Here is a 23,101-nt window from a genome sequence, read left to right on the forward strand (position 1 = left end):
CAGGGGTGTTAAACCAGCCTGAGATGTCTCGCTGATCTCTCGGCAATGACTAAAAACAGTTCATTTATCGTCTCTGTTCTCGGTTGTTTTCTCGGTGTTCTTGTAGTGTTCGCCCTGATGAGTCTGATAGTGACGCCGAATATTATCTTCCTTGAGCACTGAAAGGTGCTGTTAACACACCCAGCACACTGGGTTCCCACTTACTTCTGAAAAAAATAGCTCTGATCAGTGGCCTACGCTTGACATTGTTGTGTCACGTAGTCTGTACGTAAGCATGTGGGATCCATTATAGCGTAACCAGCATAGGGCCTGCTACTCTTATTAGTACAGCGCGACCCCCCAGTGGACAAATAGGAATATCAGTGGATTTTATTAAAAAATTGTAATTCGCAATTTTTTACACTTTGCAAAGTCATCCAATTGAACACTTTGGCGGGCCGTGTGTTTGACACCCCTGCTTTAAAACATGTAATAATCTAAATCTGATTATATGAAGAAGAAAAAAAGACCACATATGTCACATTTGACGTCCCATACATGGCAATAGGTTAACACGTTTGTAAAGTTTAGGGGAAAACATTGTGTTTTGGGTTAAAATAATTACAAGCACAAAGACAACTACACATTGCTGGTTTGACAAGAGATGCAAACATCCATCATTCCCGAGCTCCACCACTTAGGGAGTTTCACACTATCTATACTACGGACGCCTGACTTCATCTTCTGCTCCTGTCATAATTACTACGTTCGCTAGAGGTCGCCGTTGTGTTCTTTCATACCTTCTACCGGTGATCTATCATTTGAATAGATGATAAAACCTACTAGTGGTTTTAGTAGGCCCCTATTGACGTACATCTATTGGACTTGTAGCAACTGATAACGCCTATTTAATAGCCTGACAACAGTCTAATCGGCTAACTTTGGAAACCACTAGAATAGGTCTAGAATGTCTGAACTTCCTTTCTATGACTGTGGAGCTAAAGAGGGTCTACTTGATGCCTAACCACATTCAAGATCTCTCTCATACAGTGTCATTAACCAAATATTCCTCAAGTATGCACACAAACATTCGCTGTTGGCGCCATGTTTGACAGCAGTTTTGTTTTGTCTCAAGTATATTGCTACCTTAAGGCTCTAATATACAAACACTTAATCATATTAATACTGCACACACGTCATTGATGAGTGTAAATTGCTTTGTGGTTCGTGTCACCGGGGATGAATTACAGTGGCATCGGTTGCCTGAGGCGAATACTTTTTGATACATTGTGGTTAGTGTGTGTGTGTGTGCATGAGTGTGTTTGAACCATTGTTTTACTTGTGCTCTCAGTGTCAGCCCCCACCGTACACCAGGCGACACCATGGCAACCGAGCTAAATACCCCCCCCCCCCATCGTGTCACCGCACACCCTTCCTATCCTCCCTCACTCACACGTTCACCTCCTCACTCTCTCACCAAAATGTCCTAAATTAGCTCTGACATTTTCTAATGAAAAGAGGAAACAACACTGTGACTTATTACGTTGGCGGGGCTGTGAGCCTGTGAAATAGCATGCTGTTATTTACCAGCCCCCCAGTGGCAATTATGAGGCGCACCCTGGAAGGCTTTCTGCCACTACTCCAGCTAGCAGGTGGTCCTTTTAGATACAATAGACACAAATGACAATGAAGTAAACAACCACTATTCAGCTGCTCTCGCACTGATGTAAATGGCACCGGCAGTGCACAGAACGATAAGAACACGGGCGATTTATGAGCGAGGACTGCCTTTTATTTCAGTTCCCTGGCTGATAAGGATTGTTAAGTATATTGACTTAAAATATATATGAAACACAACAGTTTGAGAAAAACAAACACATTGATAGAATATGTAGAAAGGACTGACTAGATCTTAAGGGATGCAGCTTACTATCAAATGTTTGTGTATCTCCGTGCTTTGAATCCTGGGATTCTTTGGTATTTAGTTTTCTCTGCAATTACACTAATAAAAGCTGAAACAATCAGTCAGTCAAAAGACAATTAATAGTCATTTATCAAGCTAAAATGCCAAACATTATCTGGTACCAGCTTCTCAAATGTGAGGAAATGCCTTTGTCTGTTTTATATGATTGTAAATTTAATATCTTTATGTTTTGGACTGTCGGTTGAACAAAACAAGCAATTTGAAGACATCACCTTAGGCTCTGGGGAAAAAAAGAAAGTATACATTAATTGATAATGAAAATAATTAACCGCAGCCCTATTTTTTATTGGCCTGTTATAGTGTTACATTAGCACACTGTTGAGTCAACTCACACAGATGGATTATTATAAGAATAAGATATTTATTCTCTAGGCTTTGATCTCGTCAATTCCGACAAAGAAAGAAAAAAGCAGTGACTATAAGTATAAAAAAAATTAAAAAAACATTATAATAATAAAAAACATTTAAAAAACTCATTGAAAATGCAGAAAAATATAAAAATGAGGAATATCGCAAAAACATTTTTATGCTTGGCTGAGAGTGAAAAGTTGTTAGTTCCCCCCTAAGGGAAAATAGACTTAGAGGTGGATGCTGGGTGGAGTCAAAAGCATCCTCTACAACCAAAACATCACCTGAGTATTAAAACCTGAAATTGGTTAATAACAACATTATCTTGCTGACCAGTTTTTGCAGTAAACAGTTCTGATTTGTTTTGGTTCCTCTGTGGAAATGCCAGCCAACCCCATTAATGTAGCCGTCAGCTCTTTGTGGTTTTGATCGTCACATCGAGATTGACACTAGTGGACATGATGTATGTGTGTGTATGTGTCTTAAATGTTTAGAGTAGGGTTGTTAATAGATTAAAATATTTAATTGCGATAAATCGCATGATTGTCCGTAGTTAATCTTGATTAATCGCATATTTTTTTATCTGTTTAAAATGTACCTTAAAGGGAGATTTGTTAAGTATTTAATACTCTTATCAACATGGGAGTGAATAAATATGCTGCTTTATGCAAATTTATGGATATATTTATTATCTGAAATCAATCAACAAAACAAAACAATGACACATATTGTCCAAAAACCCTCACAGGTACTGCATTTAGAATAAAACATATACTCAAATCATAACATGGCAAACTGCAGCCCAACAGGTAACAACAGCTGTCAGTGTGTCAGTGTGCTGACTTGACTATGACTTGCCCCAAACTTCATATGATTATCATAAAATGGGCATGTCTGTAAAGGGGAGACTCGTGGGTACCCATAGAACCCATTTTTATTCACATATCTTGAGGTCAGAGGTCAAGGGACCCCTTTGAAAATGGCCATGCCAGTTTTTCCACAGCAAAATTTAGTTTGGAGCCTACCTATTCCTTAGGTTTTCTAGTTTCATAAGGTACCAGTATCTTCACTAGCTTTAAAAGTGAGCCTGCTACAGCCTCTGAAATGTCGATTGCATTAATGTGTTAAAGAAATTAGTGGTGTTAAAATGAATTTGCGTCAACGCGTTATTAACACTTTAAGCACTTTTTCATAGATCCTATTTCAAATTACTTTTAAAACAAAAATCCTACTTTTAGGTAGTGAGCTTCTAACTATAAAGCAAGGAATCTTTGTATGTCTGCCTGTCTGTGTGCCCTTCGCATATCTTGACAACTGCTCGTTTGATCTACATCACACTTGGTGGGTATATTGCTGGGGGCCCAAGGACATGCAGTGTCAAAGTTGGTGCAATTTGGACACAAGTACAATATTCATAAACTTTGAATAAACAAGCAATAGCACTCTGTGCAGCAGCGGGGAGAGGGGCTTCAGGGCTCTGCAGACTGAGTAGAGAATATCGTCCACAGCGGGCATTTACAGGCCGCTGTTTATTGACTGCAGTTTACTTCTGCTGCTGGATGCTGGATATACTAACATTATAACTAGTGCTGTCAAAGTTAACACGATAATAACGCAGTAACGCAAATTTGTTTAAACACTACTAATTTCTTTAACGCATTAACACAACTCGCAATTCATCATCATCATTCATCATATGAAACTAGAAAACCTAAGGAATCCATTGATACCAACCATGTCATACTAGCTTGTCGCGAAGGAGGCTAAATAACGCTCCAAACGTACGCTAAATTTTGGCGAGGAAAACTGGCATGGCCATTTTCAAAGGGGTCCTTCAACCTCTGACCTCAAGATATGTGATTGAAAATGGGTTCTATGGGTACCCACGAGTCTCCCCTTTACAGACATGCCCACTTTATGATAATCACATGCAGTTTGGGGCAAGTCATAGTCAAGTCAGCACACTGACAGCTGTTGTTGCCTGTTGGGCTGCAGTTTGCCATGTTATGATTTGAGCATATTTTTTATGCTAAATGCAGTACCTGTGAGGGTTTCTGGACAATATTTGTCATTGTTTTGTGTTGTTAATTGATTTCCAATAATAAATATATACATACATTTGCATAAAGCAAGCATATTTGTCCACTCCCATGTTGATAAGAGTATTAGATACTTGACAAATCTCCTCTTAAGGTGCATTTTGAACAGATAAAAAATGTGTGATTAATTTGCGATTAACTATGGACAATCATGCACTTAATCACGATTAAATATTTTAATCGATAGACAGCCCTAGTTACAACCAAACTCTTCTTCACTTCCCTGGATTCAACGAGCGATGAGCGGTTCTCGACAGATGCACAGCCAAGTAATCAAAAAACAGCAAGCAAGCAACGGCCGAGTAGCCATGTCCCAAACGAGCACTGCACCAGTCTTAATTAAAAGTACTGTAAGAGCCTTCTGCTCTGTATGAAATGTGTTGAGTCTGAATGAAATTAAGAACAACAATTGTTGACTCAACATCAATTTCTGTTGCTTGTTCATTTTCCTTGTGACTGACTTCATGGATCCCATTGAGTCAGTTAATTAATTCAGTGTGTTTGAGATCATCCCGATTAAATGGGACTTGCACTGGTGTTTGTTTTCACTCTAGTTATATTCCTATAAAAGGGTATTGTGGTCTTGACGCCATTGTTGTGAACTGTCAACTTGCCCGTTCCCAGCCTTGGTGCCCTTCTCTGCTCCTACATACTTAACTGCCTCCTCTTGCAAATTCTCAGAGGCCTTTTTGACAAAGCACTTCCAACACTACGCACGTTCTTCTGGTCAATACTGAGGAGAGTTTTGATCATTTTAATTGCCCTTTTGACTACTCTTGATGGTACTCTTCCTTTGAAGAACAAAAGCGCTGCCACTTGAAAACACTCCAGCTAGACTTACTCACTTGTCTCCTGCAAAATAAAAGCCCGTCTCCCTCCCCGGCTGATATATTATTCAAGGAAAGAATTTGATGTGTGGTTTACAAGTGAAAATAATGATTGTTGGGAAATCCCAAACTCTCTCAAAGCACTTGACAGCACAAAACGGCTCTCCTTAGACTTACCAAGGACCTTTCATGAGCAGCACGTCCCATATGTAGGTCTCACTGCAGCTTTTGGCACTATAGACCATACTGTTTTATTATAAATTGCTTGAAAACTGAGTTAGTGTCTGGAACATGGTAATAGCTTCTCAATGTGCAGCAAATTGTTCGAAGTAGTCATAAATATATGGAAACTCCCAGCATTACAGATGAGGTCCTGTATGTATGAATTTAGGCCTTATTATTTATTTACATTGTTTTCTTACTCTATGTGCAGCAGCTATCTACTAGAGTATAGTGGCTGCAGTGACAGCACCCACTTTATGTTTGGCTAAAATTCTCCAGTGGATCAAATGAATAAATAATAGTATCATTGTCCGCAGGGTTAACAATTCTTTAAATTGTCTGAGTTGAGAAACAGCTCTGCACTTTTTCCCTCTATTCCTTTATCCTTTCTGGATGACTGAATGGACATGGTGTAGACGTTCTTTATCATCATCTCGCTGATAGATTCCACCGACTGCAATCTAAAATACCGCAGGTAGACCATAGGTCATATTTTGGTGTAATTATCTAAATTGACTTGTGATTGGTTACGTGTTGCTGACCTCTGCCTGCCTCATCTGATTAGTAAACTTTGTTTTGAATCCATCTGTCTTGTCTACGAGTCATGCTTTTGAGCCTAAAACAAGGTTTTACTGCGCCGTTACAAAAATGTAGAACACATCCTCTTCTGTTTGCGGACATGTTCTACTGTACCACTCGTCTTAACCATAGACTGTATATAAAGATGGACGACGCGTCTCCACTTCCTCCGACAAAAGTGAAGCCAAAATCTCCAGGATACGAGAGCTGCCATCTTGAGATTTTGACATCATTTGGAGTCAGAGTGTTCGCAGTAGTGATTGGAGGGCTGGAGCCGAGGTATCGAGGTCCCTCCCACACACCCACCCGAGCCAATCATGAGCCGAGCACAGCCACAGCTTGTCAGCGTGAGCCACCTAGCTGCTATGTTTGGCTAGAAAGACACAACAACTAACCATATTATCTCTATAACTACATTTGTGATCAAATTGACACACGTTCTATTAAACAGACTCGTGACAGTTATGGAAAGTTAAAGTTACATCTCATCTCTCGTACAATTCCTGAGCCTCCGGCTTTGCAACTACTTCACTCAGAGCAGCTGTCAATCAGGATGTCTCACCCCCTTTTTATAGAATCAAATAAATAATTAAAACCAAACCTTACAGAAAAATGAACACTTGAACATTCATCAGTGTTATAAGAACTACCGAAAATGACACAAACCATCTTTGGGTAAAAATGTATTAGTGTACTTTGACTTTTTAGTTTGGCCAATGTCCCATCCCATAACAGGGAAGGGGCGGGATTTATGACCTATACTGCAGCCAGCCACCAGGGGGCGATCAAGATATTTTGTCACCTTTTATATTCAGTCTAACCACAGGAACCAAAAAGGCCAAGCCTCCCTTTTCTGTTTTGTTTTTGTTGTTGAGAAGATTAAATGCAGTAATTCTGTTTCCTGAGAATATTAAATTAATTTATGCAGTTATAATGTGTCCTTGAGCTCCCTTTTTATTTTCTACTTTCATGTTTTACTTTAATGTTCCTTGCTTTGGATTTTTACCACTGATTTATACCTGTTCTGTTTGTTGAAACTGTGGTTGTCTTTAACTCAACAAATACAATCTTTTCATATCATCAGCAAAAAAAACACCTCAGTCCTGGCCAGATCCTGTTTCATGTTTTGGGAAGCTACAAAGCTGGTTTGTTCAAAACAACTGACATAGTGTCATTCGTAAAACACTTTTCCTCTTCTACTGTTGTTTTGCACATGCAAAAAAAGTGAAAAAAATAAAATGTAAAAAAGTAACAGCACCTGTGTGTCTCTTTGGAGATACTGCACTGCAATGTAATTATTGAACTCTTATTTTCAACAAGTGCTATGGAGGCCGTTGCACTGCACTGACTGAAAGTAGGAAGCGGAGAGATTGTCTATTACTATAGCATCCACACTGAGATTTCCCCTCTGGCAATATCTATCTCTATCAAAGGCAATATTGTCCATCTGAATTGCCTCCAAACGGTTACAGAGGACGGTATGAAGGGAAGTGTCCTCGCTGCTCAACTTCATGGAGGTGATATAAACATTTCAGGGAATGTAATGCCACACCAACACCATGACCTCCCGACCCATACCTCAGGGAATCTTTCTTATTTTTTTATTGGTAAAGTCTCATTCTCGGGGGCTGAGGAGAAACCTCGCTGACCTACAGTATCAGATCAGAGCCAGCCCTGCAGTGATTGAGCAAAGAGAGAATATGCCTGAGAGCAAACAAAACTCGGTCTCTCTTTTTCCATCTCCCTTATCTCTAATTTAGATCACCCACTAGCTGAAAATACAGAGGTATTTTCTGACCTCGAGAGCCCACACCGAAGAACCTCCAAGAACTGCTGACATGCCAGGATAAAAAACTACAGTAGTGATGCCAATATACATAAAAAAAATAAACTCAACACTGATCTGGAAAAAGCACAACATCACACGCTTACAAATCAGACTCAGATATTTTTTCTCTTCGCCACTCAAAATCAGTTATTTATTGAATTCTTCAGTGTAATTATGTAAATCATTGCTAATTATTGGAACACAAAATGATCACATGTACTTCCAAGGGGAAAATTTGGACTCTACTTTTTGTCTCTTCCACACCTGATTCAGCTGCTGCTGAAAGATGCGTGGAGAGCCCCTTTTCATCTAATCACACATATTTTGAGTTGATTCCCTGAAGCTATTCCTGTTCTTTCCTTTGTCGACAGACATGCAGTTGTTTGAGCTACAACTATAACAGATTATTACACGGCTTTGTTGAATTCTGATTGGTCAATCACGGCATTCTACAGTCTGTTATTTCTTTATAGCAGACCGTTATAACAGACTGTGGTGGACTGTTTTGGTGTCAAATTATTGATTTCTTAAGTAAGTAGCCATGTAATAAGCGGGATAACGTACAGCTAGCAGGTCATTGTTGTGAAATAAACTCCTTCAGGGCTTCGCGTCGGGGTCCATCCGCATGCCGCATCGCCCTGTCGGGGTTTATTCTACAACAATGACCGGCTCGCTGTACATTATCCCTTCATTATCCCTCTCATTTTATAAGCAGCAGTCAAATACCTATTTGTATTGAAGTTAAACCAGTCACAATCACACATACGTAGCTCTGATGGTCTGGTCACACCAGAAAGTGGCACAGCAGATTTGATCTGCGTGTCTTAGTGAAATACGTGGTTCTAGAAGCTTGGTGACACAGGGACCTCTTGCAGGGCTGGCTGGTAAACTGCTGTAGCTGGCGAGCTAAGTGCTAACACGCAAGCCACCCGGAGATATACCAGCGCTATTTGCAACAAAGCTATTAAACTATGATAGCGTCTTTCATTTTGGACTTTCCGCACTTTGTTCCCTCAAAGGTCAGCATTGTCTTGATGTGTTGCTGTTGGTCAACAGCACAACATTGTGGGTCAGAGTTCACTAAAGTAAAACTTGGCATGAAAAATCCACCCAGATTTATTGAATTCATCAGAACGCGTTGATTTTTGAAAACCCTTCATTTAAAAAGTTGATTCAAATCAGAAATTGTTTTCATGCCAATATATAGAGCTGTCAAGTGTTATTCAGTTATGCACATTAAAATAACAATTTCGATACAATATGTTGTTCAATTTCAACCATGTTGTTCATTTCCTTATAAAACCTCAAATCAACCCAGACTCTCTGGCTTTCACTAAGGAGATGAAAACAGGAAGTGTCTCCTGTCCTGTCCCATCCTGTCCTCTTCCTGCTGCTGTAAATGGACATTTTAGCTTCTCCTACTATCAGGTTTAGCAGTTGCCTCGATTTTCTTGTAACCAACTCCCAAAATGAAAGCAGCCTTAGACCACCTTTCATCAAACCAAATAAAAATATACTCCAGCACATCAAACAGCTAACACGGTTTCTACTTCCCCACAAAATGGACATTCATTGGATCCATTGGAATGAATTGATTTGCTGCAAAGACAGACAAAATGTGAGATAAATGAGGTGACAACACACACAGCTATATTACAGTAATTAAATCAACATCATATTTAACATAATTATATTAAAACAACACAAAAACATCACCAGCCACTGAATTTGAAAGGCATTTAAATGCTGAAATTCTACATTTATATGATGCCACTACCTTGTATGTATACCATATGTTATACACATTAAAGGCTCAGTTGTCTGAACAGGGACCGTTTTCAGACTTTGATCTGATCTGAGATTAATTAGCATCCAACAGCGTATGATCATCACTCAGCAATTTATTAACTCCAACTGGTCTAGTGGAGCGCTCGCCGGAATGCTAGCAGTGACATCCATCTGCCTGTCCGCTTGTTTTTAATCTCTTCAGGCAGTAAGAGACAGTCAGGGAAGTGACAGCTCTCGCAGCATGGTGGTTCAGCCTCATACAACAGGAGAGACAGTGTGGAGGGGGAGGGAGCACCTATCAATCCCACAATTCATCTGCCGTGACATGCGCATCCAGTGTCAGGGAGCGATTCACAAAACTTCCAGCTTGTAAAAGTTTCTTTTTTTGTAATTCACCATCCATTAATGAGACAAATTGAAGCAATGTTGAATGGCTGTTTTTCTGTTTTCTTTACATTATCCAAATGTGTTAGACCGCTCCTTTTCCTCTCACTACATGTCAGAGCTGTTTTGCATCACAGCTGCCAATTAGCATTGTGAGTGAATGTATACTATACTATGGAGGCTGCCTATACCACCCTGCAGTCTTGACACATACCTGCCAAACTGACAGGCGAGCCTCCGTCACATGAATGGGAGTAATGATGAGTTGCAGTAAAAGGCTGGCACACCACGCCACACACACACACCAGCAGCCACAGGATTGTACATGTTAGAGAGTGGATTCATACGATAGCTAATATTTTAGTATTTTATTCTCTGTGCAGCCGAAGCCATTCACATTACATGTGGTTGTATCACTGGCAGTCCTCGGGGTTCGCAGCCTGTATTAAGAATTCTGTTTGACTTCTTCCTCTCTTTACTACATGTGTGTGAGTGTTAGTGCCGACTGGCTTTTCACATCCACTCTTACAGGCCTGAATTCCAATTTAACAGCACCCATCATCCAAATGATGTTTTATGCTGCATCATAAGACTCGTGATATTGAAAAAAAAATTCAAAAATATTCACAATTTTAATGATTTTTTTCCTATAAAATGTTGGACAAGTAAAACATGAGCTTCATATTTTTCAGGACTTTTATGTGCTAGGCAGTTGAACCAGAAGAATCGAAGTCCTGTAGCATCTGCAAAGCTGCTATTGTTATGCATATTACAAAAGAAATACAAGTTATCCCATACAGCTATTGACAGCACCAGATTCGTCAGCTAAGTAGAGCACAGACATCCTCTTCAGTAATCAGCCTCAGCACAGACAGGGCAGAAAAGTCTGCACACTAATGCATCCGCTCCTGCTGTTTGTGTTTCCTGACATTGACCTGGTATCTGCAGACAGCTGGCTAGCTAGCGTTAGATACCCAGCAGGTAGGGACAGACTGAAAACAGTAGAAACCGCACTCAGTCATCTCCTGTGGCTTCACCTCTTGTAACCAGAGACGATACCCTCGTCAACAACCATAAACCGAGGGCGCAGACTGGTGTGCAAAGTCTTTCTTTTCATTCGGTCCCTCTTGTAGTTGCAACTGTTAAATTCACTGCATGTTAGCAACCTGCTGCTGACCACCTGGAGTCATGAGACACCTGCAGGCACGACAGTCCTGCTAACTGTAGCAGTGTGACAGTGTTCATTTTGGCAGCTATTTTAGATTTAGTCTTAGTCTTAGTCTTAAAAAGAAAATTAGTTTTCACATTTTAGTCATTTTTATCCTTCATAGTTTTGTCGACGACAACTCAAAACCTTTCAGTCTAGTTTTAGTCGCCGAAAAGTCATTCGAAAATTAGTACAAATGTAATCTATCTTAATTTTGTTTTAATCTAATTTTAGTCCTGTCTAGTCATCAGATTATATTGAACATTTCTGTCATTTTAGTCAAATTTATTTCACATAAAATTTGATCCTATTATTATCTTATGAAAAACACAGGTTGAGTGATTTAAGAATGCAGCTTTGCAACTGGTTCGAGTCCTCCTGAATGCGCTCATTAATGATGCTCGGTTCAGTCGCATCCACCGGTCCGTTATGAGAGCCAATCCGCCCATCCACCATGTCAAAATATGCGTTACTCAACCACCCGAACCCGACCCGACCCGCTAACCGCCAACTTTATGCGTTATAGTAGCACAATTGTCAGCATTGAGGTGTGAGACCAGAAGGACAGAGACTGACAGAGCGCCGCCGCTGCAGCGTGTTGCGTGACAGAGAGAGGTAAGACGCTTTGGCAATATTGTTCACCTAACAGTCATGCCAATTAAGCATATTGAATTGAATTCAATTTAATTGAGAGGGGAAGAGAAGGTGGAAGATGACAACAATAAAGAGATTTTTGTAAAGTTTTTATGTTTTTTAAACTACATTTCAGTGTAGTCTTTTTTCGTCAACGATATTGCATGTTTGATGTTGTCACAGTTAGTGTTTAATGACGTCGTGCCGTCTCGTCATGTTCTCGTCTTAGTAATGGAAAAAAGGTCGTTGATGAATATATTTCGGCATAGTTTTCGTGAATGAAATTAACACTGCAGTGTAGCTATTCGTGTCTCAGTTTGCGGGACTGTCATGACTCAAAGCAGCTATTTAAGCCAGCTATCATCTACGTTACTCTTTGACTAAAGGTATCCACTTTGTGTACGATGTAATAACTTGATTTTCACAATGCTGACACTTTTCACATTGCACATTGGGCTACTAGTAAATTTAACTGGCCACGAGTGCATTCTCAATTACGTTGCGGATTACATTTGTCTTAGCAGTCCGCGGACGGCCGCAGCAAGTGACGTAATACAATAAGCGACGCGCAGAGGTGACGTAATATATAGAGCGATTGTTAATGAAAGTTATGTGGAATAATAATGAGCATAACAAGCGAAAAAGTCCACTACTGGCGGGCAGGAGGGGAGGTGGATGGGTCAAACAAACACAGGACTTTACCCCAGGAGACTGCTGTTCCTGTCTCGTGTTAAACATAATAATTTTAAGCCAAACCATGATATTTTTTACTAAACCTAACCCAGTAGTTTTGTCGCCGAAGAATGCAGCGTAGTTGAATGGTAACGTAATTTTGCGGGGAGACGAGGTTGGTGTGTGTGTGGAGGATTTTCTGCAGCAAAAGGTATGTGGCTGTGAAGGGGATATTTACTGAACTTTTTACTTTGTAAGACTACATTTACATACACTTCACAGGCTCTAATGGCGGTCTAGTGCACTTGGCATCAATTTGTAGTAAAAAGCTCTCAGCACTCTAAAATCCAATCTATGCAAAACATATTTAAGCTTTATTTGCTTGTATATTTTACTGCAAGCACACAGGAACACACGAGTTATATGTGCACGAACACACACTTTTGCTCAAGTATGAAAATGTACAATCACAATCACACACACCTCCAATAACAACTGTTGGCTGACTTTCGTTGCAACTGCACATCACCCTACACACAAATGCCCCCCCCCCCACCATACACACACCAACACAAAATGTTCAAACACACAAATACATCTAATTAATATGCAAAGTATGTACTGCAGTGAAACACTGGGTTGAGCTAATCAAATGGTAATGATTTTTCCCAGCAAAACTAATTATAAATTCTTCAACTCCACTCATTCAATAACACAGCCATTAAATCATAATAGCAGAGGCAGAGTCCTATTGATATTTCCCTCACATAAGGAGCAACATGTTCTCGTGTGAGAGATGAAGCTTTGAAGCTGGTCTTTGAGGTCGAAACTTCAAAGAAGGGGTAGGGGCTAACTGATGAAGATGGAGAGCACTCGGACACGGCAAGAACAGTGGGATGCATGCAACATAGAAACAGACATGTACCAAACAAATAAATACGTAATGCGCACAACACACTGTGCACATGTAGAAGTATAAAGAGCACTTATGTTATTCACAGACACACACTTGTTGTAAAAAAATAAACAAATCACATCAAGCAAGGAAATGATGTCCAAAATGTCTCAGTGCTGTAAACCAGCTGCCTTTGCACAGTAGGTAGTCAACTTCAAGGACTCACTGCATATTGTTTTTGAAGGACTACATTCTATTAAAACATATAAAAGAATGAAAGAACAGAGAACAAATGAACAGGGCCATTGTAGTTTATTCTGAAACAGCATTTTTATTTTAAGGCTGGACTACATGAAAAGATTTTTCAAATCTTAACAGATGTTGAAAATGTGAGAGACCCCACACATAACGACATGTTGTGTTAAATTTAACAGTTTTGTTGTTACAGTGTGTGGTGAGTAACGATTTGGCTAAAACAGCACACCACACACTAACAGAGACCCAACTAAAAAAACATAGAAATCTCGCAAAATCTCTCGTGATCAAACGTGACTTTGGTGTAAACAAACATGGCGGACGACGAGCAGGAAGTATTAGCGATGTTAGTTTTTGCACTACTTTGTGCGGAAAACTCACGAAAGACGGATGGATGAAGTCATGGAGACAAGTTAAATACACACTTGTGTTGTTGCCACAAAAGTACAAGTTGGTCCTCCATTTCTGTGGTTCATCTTACTACTACTTACTATGTGTTTTGTGGTTGTCCTTCAGCTTCAGTCAGCTTGGTTCTTAATTGGCTGTCGTTCTTTCCCACGTGACTGCGTCATCGGCTGTCCTCAGAGTTCTCCACACACAACAGGATATCCAATGGTAAATATTGAATAATCGAGCAGCAGTGATTCCACATTTGCACGGAGTTTAATGAGCTGGGAGGAATAAACCAAACTGTCTATGTTAATCGTAACCAAGACACATATCAGCCAAAAGCAGTAGTATGGATCTTTTTGTGGTTTTTCAAAGATTTTGGACAACAATTGACCTAAAAAGCGGAGAGGAATATGCTGTATCTCCAACACGTTCTCACCTCAACTCGTCACATACTGCCGCTTTATCACGCCCCTTGGTGGCACTTTAGGTTTAGGCAGCAAAACCACTGAGTAGGGGTTGGGTATTGTTTAGATTTTAACGATTCTGAGAGACAACAGCTGTTGCGAAGCCAGTGTGCAGTTCTTTAGGAGCCGATTAGCAGAACTGAAATTCTTTTTTTAACAGGTACCGTAATCTTGGCATTTTGGATTTGGTTCTAATTTGGAAGCGTGTTTCGGTTCCCAACCCTACCACTTGGTAACCCTTTGCATCACTTTATTTTTAGGCAACAAAACCACTTAGGTTTAGGAAAAACCCTACCGCCCGCCCTTAATGTGTCTTTTTGCTCTTTAAATTATATCACCGCAGTCACTCCCTGCGCACTTTCTCTGAGGGTTTACTGTTGCCACAGGTGGGTATACATTGTAGTTAATGGAAAGCCTGGTGCGTCTCATACTAGCGTTAAAGGGTGTCTTTTGCGTTGGTATCAAATGCCAACAGCCGTGACAAAGCGTCGGTATTTGACGCCCTGGGAATGTGAACGGGCTGGTATCCCAATGCACAGATGATACTTGTCTGCTAGTATACATTTGTTGTTGGTTATTCTTTTCATTGGAATTGTGGATAGTATTGAAAAGAGGACAGTCTCTGTTTGATGTGCCTGAAAACCATCGTATATGCTTCAAATACATACTGTAGATTCTTCCTATAGGTGCTTACCAGTGCCCTCTATAGTAGCCAATGTATATGTTGTTATATAAGTTGAGAGAAAAGGCATTAGATGTAGTTGGATGTAATAGAGGGGGAAATTGTCTGGACACCTCACCATTGGGGCCTTCTGAACAGGTAACCTGAATAAGCTACTTATGTTTCTATCCCGACACCACATCCCAGTTGGTTTCACACCAATTCCCACCTTGGTTCATGTGATTCCCACAACCACTGATGCACTCCCACCATGACGTCATAGTGTGAACAACCCACAGAGATCTTGCCAGGGACTCTCTACCTGATAGAAGAAACCGCAGAGACCTGTGTGGCAAGAGAACCTGCACTGTACTACCATAGCCCAGTGGAGAATTGAAATATAGGCTGATGCTGAAGCCGGAGAGACTGTTGATTTATTTCAAACATTGAACTAAACGTTGTGTTTCTAAAAATGCAGCCCACTCGCACAAAAATGCGTATGAATGACACGATAATGTGCAAGGTATTCAGCATGCAATAAGAACGCCTTTCTTGCTTTTGGCGTGTCATTTGTACACCATGTAGTCTGTACTGACTGCAGTGTAAATGCATCTGTGTGAATATGCTACGCTCAGAGCTAGTGACGTAGACTAAAAAACGAGAAAGACCATTTATTGCAGGCGGGTGGGGAGTTAAACAGGTCCAACAAACACACAACATTTAACCAGGAGACCGTATTCGAGACCGGTGTTTTCTTTTGTAATTTACGTGAGGGACATTTGTGATGTGCTTTTTAGTGGCGTTTGTGACTTTCGTGTTTTCCGTTCTTATATTACGTTGTTTTTGTAGTTTACATACTTTTATTTTAAGTTTATAAACTTAACTAGGTGGTTTTGTTGCCTGTACCTAACTGTGGACGTCGACGTAGAGATTCATTCACATACATGTATATTGGGGAGTTGTTGAAAGTTGAAAACCATTAGTTTATGTATTTAGCATCATCTATGATGGCCAGAGGTAAATGATAATCAAACTACAACAAAAATGGCATACAGAGCATCTAGAGAACCCCTCTACATTATTGGTGTAGCCATTAACAATACTGCCAAACACCATTGTTAACATCCAAACCCATTTACACACACGCAGCAGCCAAGCTTTTTGGAAGACAATTACCAAGTACATCTAATGCCAAATTCAGACTATGCAATCAGCCCAATAAAGGCCAAACCCAAATAGATTGGGAGCATATGAAAATGAGTGTCAGGTGCGACAATTGCCCAATTTAGTCGTTGTAGTATGTCACAGTAAGAGACGCCTCACAATGTCCAAAAATCATGTAGAGCAGAGCGCTGCGATGCATAACTGTAAACACGATGAAGCAAAGAGGAATGCTGTTTCATTTCATTCTAGTGAACACTTGTCTATCGCCCTCAGGTCAGGAGCAGTACACCAAATTAATCAAACCTGTGGGTACAATGTCATCTTATGCACCAGTTCACTCACCCTCTTTCTACTGACTGGGAGAGAGAGAGTGCGAGAGAGAGAGAGAACCTTCACTGCCATGTAAACATTAAGTCTGTCAATCGATTCAAATATTTAATCGCGATTAATCGCATGATTGTCCATAGGTAATCGCGATTAATAACAAATGAATCACAATGTTTTTTATCTGTTCAAAATCTACCTTAAAGGGAGATTTGTCAAGTATTTAATACTCTTATCAACATGGGAGTGGATAAATATGGATTTGGAAATCAATTAACAACACAAAACAATGACAAATATTGTCCAGAAACCCTCACAGGTACTGCATTTAGCATAACAAATATGCTCAAATCATAACATGGCAAACTCAAGCCCAACAAGCATCTGATCTGCAAGTATCTTCACTCTAGATTCTAAACTGAGACAGCTCCATCCTAAAAATCACAGGTTGCGTTAATGTGTTAAAGAAATTAGTTGCGTTAAATTCCAGTTTTTTCATCCAATTAACTTCAATGTCACAGACAAACAGCCATTTCTTGTTCTTGTCTCTGCGCAGTCTAACGCACCACTTGACCCTATAAAAACAAGCATTACAGCCTTTATTCGATGGAAACTATGCAGCAATCATCTCTCCTCATCCTCATTGCTTGTTTCCTGCTGATGTCTGGAGTTTCCAAGCAGCTTTTTTTCCTCCCCTGAACGAAGAAATCAATGCACATACAGGCCTCCCTAATGCTATCAAAACCATTTAAATTGGTCTCAAGCAGATAGCGATGGTAAAACATATGCTTCTCTGGGGTCTCCATCTGTTTTTATTCTTCATTTTTATTGGTTCTTCCATCTCCTCTCACTCCCCTCCTTGTGTGAATGTGTTTGTATTCACATCCCATATGCATTAATTCTCACATATGTCATACCCAAGTGTTTGCAGTGCGATTTACATGCGCGTTCTTGATTCCAACTATGCGCATTTGGCTGTTTGTGTAATTTCACAGTCTGTGCTTCCCCTGGGCCTAGTTTACACCTCACGCTCACACGGCTTCTTGTCGCTCACCTGCTTTTCACACATTTTTGGTAGGCCTTGTGAACCTGTTAAGTCTGTTTAATGTAACTGGTGCATGACACCACCGTGCTCCACTGCCAAAAGAGAGCTGATGTTAACCCTAAGAGACCCACCATAGACCTGTTTTTGTCTTTTTTAGGGGATACAGGAGTTATTTAAGGGGAGATAGCAGGTCAGCAGTAGATGTCACATAGAAGTGGTGTACATCATCTGAAAGCTGGGAACCTGAAAATTAATTTGAGATGCAGCTCAGCACTGTGTGAAGTTGTTCTCGTCATATATCAGAAATAAACATTAATTAATTAATGAATTGATTAAAATAAATTGTGAAATTGTAGAAGGGCTTAGAACATTATGATCAAAATATATGATGGCAATTCCCATGCTCTATTATGTCTCTTAAGTTATTGCAGCAATTTTTTGGTTGATAACATTTGTTACACAGATTTGGTGCTAAATTTAACAGTTTTTTACCATTCGAGAATTGATAAAAATTATCAAAAATCCCTCCAAAATACCACATTAAGACACCAAGACCTTGAGGAACATCATAGAAAAAGCCATGCTGTGATTAGGTATCAAAACATTTTGACATTTTGAGATTACTGCAAGAATTATGCAGCACCTCTGTTCTGGAAAGTGCTCAGAAACCCCCTTATTGTCAACCTACCTAGGAAAGCCATCCATCCTCTGAATTCCTTAGGTCTCCTCTAATGGCTGTAAAGTTTCATGAGGCTGTTATTATCCTAGAGGTCACCATAGGTCATTTTATACAGTGAGATCAAATTAAAAAAAATTGTCTCTACATATAATGACTACTATGGGAACTAACATCATCACACATGAATACAGTTAGGCTCATTGGATCCACAAGAGTCTCAGCTTTACAGTGATACCCAATTTATGTAATTCCAAGACTGTTTAGGGACCCCAGTAAGCAGAAATATTCAACCTCACCATTTTAGAATAGGTGAAAATAACACATTTATAATACATTAGAAAACATTGCTCAAAACTGTATGGGATTATCATAAAGTGGGCATGTCTGTAAAGGGGAGACTCATGGGTACCCATAGAACCCATTTTCATTCACGTACAGTATCTTGAGGCCAGAGGCCAAAGGACACCTGTGAAAATCGCCATTCCACTCCAAAATTTTGCATAACTTCGGAGCGTTATTTAGCCCCCCCTCAAGCTAGCATGACACGGTTGGTACCAATGGATTCCTTAGGTTTTTCTAGTTTCAAAGGATATCAGCTTTGAGCCTGTGAGCTGACTGAGACAGTGTTGGAGTATCACAAGCAAGCCTATAGGGTTTTACTCACAGCACCTGCACTGTGTCACTGTAGCCTACAGTATAAGCTGTGTCATACAGTAGCTGGACTTAGAAAGAACTGTGCAAGCAAAGGCAATGTTAAAAAAAAAAAAAATCAATCTTGTAATCCACCACTTGAGCGTTGATTGCATGAATACACAATTGGAAGTCGAGACTCCCGTGCCATCTGTACTGCAGAAAATAATCTATCTAATTTCCCTGGTGACCGCAGGTGATATCATTTATCTCATCCAGAGAGACTTCTAAAGTAGATAAATGCACTTCTCAGAATGAGATAAATCTACCTTACCATATGTGCCCCGCTGTGCCGCCTTATGGGAAAGAGAGGGGATTCCGTCTTTGTGTTTCCTCGGCTACTTAATACTCGCACGCCACAACTTTACCCAGCCAAATTTCATTTATCAGTTTCAGTGGCAGTGTTGCACGCAGGTGTGGAGTTGCAAGTTTCGAAGCACTGAGGAGGAATAAGCAGAGAGGAAACTGAGTTGAATTGTGCTATGTTTGAAAGGACATCACATCATGTTAATGTTCTACAGCTATGTTTGTTCTCAAGGGGATAATAACCGTATATGTAGTCTATCTGCGCGATGCAAATGAAGCACTGCACCGCTAACGCAACTTGACAACTTCCCTGCATGTGTTCCTGCAAATATGTTTGCATGTGTGTGATTCAGCGTTGATCCTGCCCTGCACTGTGTGCACACCCCCTGGTGTTTCTCCTGCACAGAGTTGGCATTTTAATTCATGCTTGCGTGACTCCACTAAGGACTCTGTTACTCCCTCATCGTCGTTTATTTTCTCCGTCTTCACCTCCTCCTATTTCCCCAGCCTTTCCAGCATGCTCCTTCTTTATTCCTCCCTTTTTTTCCCCCTTCTCTGCAGAGCTGTCAACGCTCCTCACCCGGATATCCCATTTCCCAGTCCTCCCTGAGGACTCGCGTCACGCCTGCGGCTAACATCTATTGGTAATATTATCTACCTGGACTTAAACCTTCGTGACCTCTCACCCCTGGGGACTTCGACACACTGTATAACCAATCAAGAGCCCCATTGGTCGCGGGGTGGCCACAGATGCTCATGACAGTTCTAGCCTACGAGCCGGAGCCGAATATGAGCCTATACATAATTCAACGAGTCAAGTCATATGGCCTTGAGCGATGCTGCTGAGAAAGTTAAGTGTAGGAAGCAGTCAACCAGGAGGAGGTCTGTGTGCAGCTGCCAGCGCAACAGTTTACACGTCATAAGATTTGATCGGGGAGCTAATTGAAGTTGATGTGAGCTGAGGAAAAGTGCATCAGGGTGTGCGCTTAAAAGCAGCAGGATCGCTCTGAAGTGCTTTTTAAAAATGGCTGCTCTAAGGGTTCTCTGGTGGCGTCTCCAGGTGTGTGTCTGTGTAAGCAGAGAGCTAGATTTGGCTGTCACGCAAATCAGAGCCTGACTTTTTTTTGGTATTATGTTGCATTTTGTTTGTCTGCATATCACATGAATAAAAAAGTGCATTGTCAACAAAACGTGAACCATAAGAAAGGAGATGGAAAAAAAAAACAGGAGAAAAAAAAGATGTGGAAATGAGGGGTTGGATGTGCGCATAAGGAGTGGGCAGGGAGCTCCGGCGAGGGCGCCATGTTTTTTTGTACATCTCCCAAACCAGTGGGCAGAAGGAGCGGGGTGAGAAGGGGAAGAAATTATTAAAATGTGCCACGGCCACAAAGTGCTCTTGGAGTAATTAAGTCGACAGCAGTTTGGCTCCAGCGGTTCCATTTTGAGTGTGTAATGTGTTTCAATAATGACAGTGCGCGGCAGCAAACTGGCTTGTCGTCATGCTCTCTCTCCCAGCTAATCCCGTTACTGCTGACCACTCTGACGGGGTGTGAGTCCAGCCCTGCTGCCTGCCTGCCTGCCTGCCTGCCTGCCTGCCTGCCACTTTTCTGGGGGGAAGGAGGGATGAGGGAGGAGATGGACAGAGAGAGAGAGAAAGAAACAGAGAGAGCAGCCTGTTTGTTTTCCTGTGTGCTTTCCCACGTGTGTGTGTGTGCACACTTGCATAAATGCAGTGTTGATTGTCATGCTGTGTGCGTGTGTGAGGTTTCAAGTGCTTGCCTGTGTGGTTATGTGCCAGCGTGGACGTCGGTGCATATCTACCGTAAATGTTTATTCAGTTCACAGTGAATACACTCCAGCCCCTTGCTGCTTACAGAGGGGGTTTTTCAGCGCCATCTCGGGCCCTGAGCCCGTCCACTCTGCTGCGGCCACAATGGCTAATCCTGACACAGGCAGCAGCGGCGAGCAATCAGCACTCACAGCCCAGAACATAATGGAAGCCGGCCTCCCTGCCTGTCTGCCTGGATGTGTGTGTGTGTGTGTGGATGACTGGCAGGCCGGCTGCTCATCTGGATGCTTGCCTTTTGTGTCTCTGTGGCTGTTTTTGATTGCTGGGTAGTGTGTTGGGCCGCCGGTTATGTAAAGTGTATCTGACTATGGAGGAGAAGTAAAGCACACAGAAAACGGTAGTGAGCTGCTGATCATAGAAACGAGGAGAAAAAAAAAGGAAAGATGAGAAAGCTTGGACCGCTCTTGAGGCGCCTGAAACCTCATCTAATGAACACTTGTTTAATACAGATGGATCCTTTAGTGTGCAGCATTTTTTCTTTTTACTTTTCCATGTGTTTGCCTGGCTGATTACTCTGAGGGAGGTTTTACAGGCCATATGGCGACATGGTCCCGCTCTACTGGGTTGCACTATTGTATTGTAGTGCTATGGTTACTGTTTTGTGGCGGTATGTGGCAGTGTGTTTTTGCTGTGTGTGTGCTGTGATTATATATTTTGCTGTTGAGCGCATTGAAACAAATTCCAAATCAACTGCGGTTGATATGGCAATAAATTATTAAATGTGAGTGTCTGCAGGGCCGGAGTGCTGACGCAGGATTACTGGTCAGTTCAGTATTCCTAGTTCAGCATCTCTTGGAGATGATTCTCTCTTGAGAATGACACCCAGCTTCTCAATGAGATGATAAAGGTTAAATTAAAAAAAGAAATCATGTTTCTATTCTCTGTAGGAGAAAAGACCTTGGTATCAGATCATCATAGCATGTTTTAGTTATATTTTCCTACTATATAATACATAAGGGCTCTTCAGTAATGCAAATAGCATTGTGTCTAGGGATGGTGAAGTATCTCAGCAACTACTGGAGAAACTGCCTAGACATTCATCTAATAATTGGTTTATGACCAAATACCTACAAAGCTAATGTTTAGCGCTAATTAACAGTTGTTGAAATTGAGGAAGTGCATCTGACACATTTTGCAATTTTCAGAAACAATCTTAAACTCCGTTTTTTTCCTGGCACTATTTTCGCAATTACTTCTGTCCAAAAAATGTCCAAAAGCTCCAACCATCATCCTCTTATTGGAACAATTATCGTCCGTGTGGTTGTGGCTTGGACAAAACTAGTTCTTTTTGAGCATAACCCAACCTTTAGTCTTGTTGACTTCCTTCTCCTTAAAGGAACAGTGTGTTACATTTTGGGGAATCTATTGGTAGAAATGGAATATAATATTCCTAACTATGTTTTCATTAGTGTATAATCACCTGAAACTAAGAATCGTGTTTTCGTTAGCTAAGAATGAGCTCTTCATATCTAAATAGGGAGCGGGTCCTCTTCACGGAGACCGCCATGTTGCTCTGCCATGTTTCTACGGTAGCCCAGAACGGACAAACCAAACTCTGGCTTTAGCAAGAGACTTTAGTGTTTTTACGTTACCTGAAGGCCACCGATACTCTTCTGAAACTGTGGTAACATGAGCCGCAGAGTGCAAAACCGTGGTGCCCGCCGTCTGACTTCCATGGCTCCTAAAGTAGTGTTATTATGGTGAGGATGGTCTCTGATCGAGGTGGATGACCTTTTGTAGTTTTGCACTCGACGGCTCATGTTACCGCAGTCTTGGAAAGGGAGAATTGAGTGGTACTCAGTTGGTTGCAATCTGCAACCACAGCG

General features: G+C 41.0%; 1 long non-coding RNA gene across 2 annotated transcripts in view; it reads left to right on the forward strand.

Moving 5' to 3' along the window:
* LOC119476596 overlaps nt 1-21,920 on the forward strand; it is a 68,629-nt gene extending 46,709 nt beyond the window's left edge. Inside the window, exons 4-5 of one of the 2 annotated variants that reach the window (XR_005204049.1) lie at nt 19,988-20,070; nt 20,942-21,920. This is a non-coding gene — a long non-coding RNA (uncharacterized LOC119476596). Of the gene's footprint in view, nt 1-19,987 lie in introns of both variants that reach the window. The other variant, XR_005204048.1, reaches the window with a different exon arrangement.
* The last annotated feature ends 1,181 nt before the right edge of the window (nt 21,921-23,101 follow it).

The sequence above is a fragment of the Sebastes umbrosus genome, chromosome 18 (assembly GCF_015220745.1).
Source record: "Sebastes umbrosus isolate fSebUmb1 chromosome 18, fSebUmb1.pri, whole genome shotgun sequence".
NCBI lineage: Eukaryota > Metazoa > Chordata > Actinopteri > Perciformes > Sebastidae > Sebastes > Sebastes umbrosus.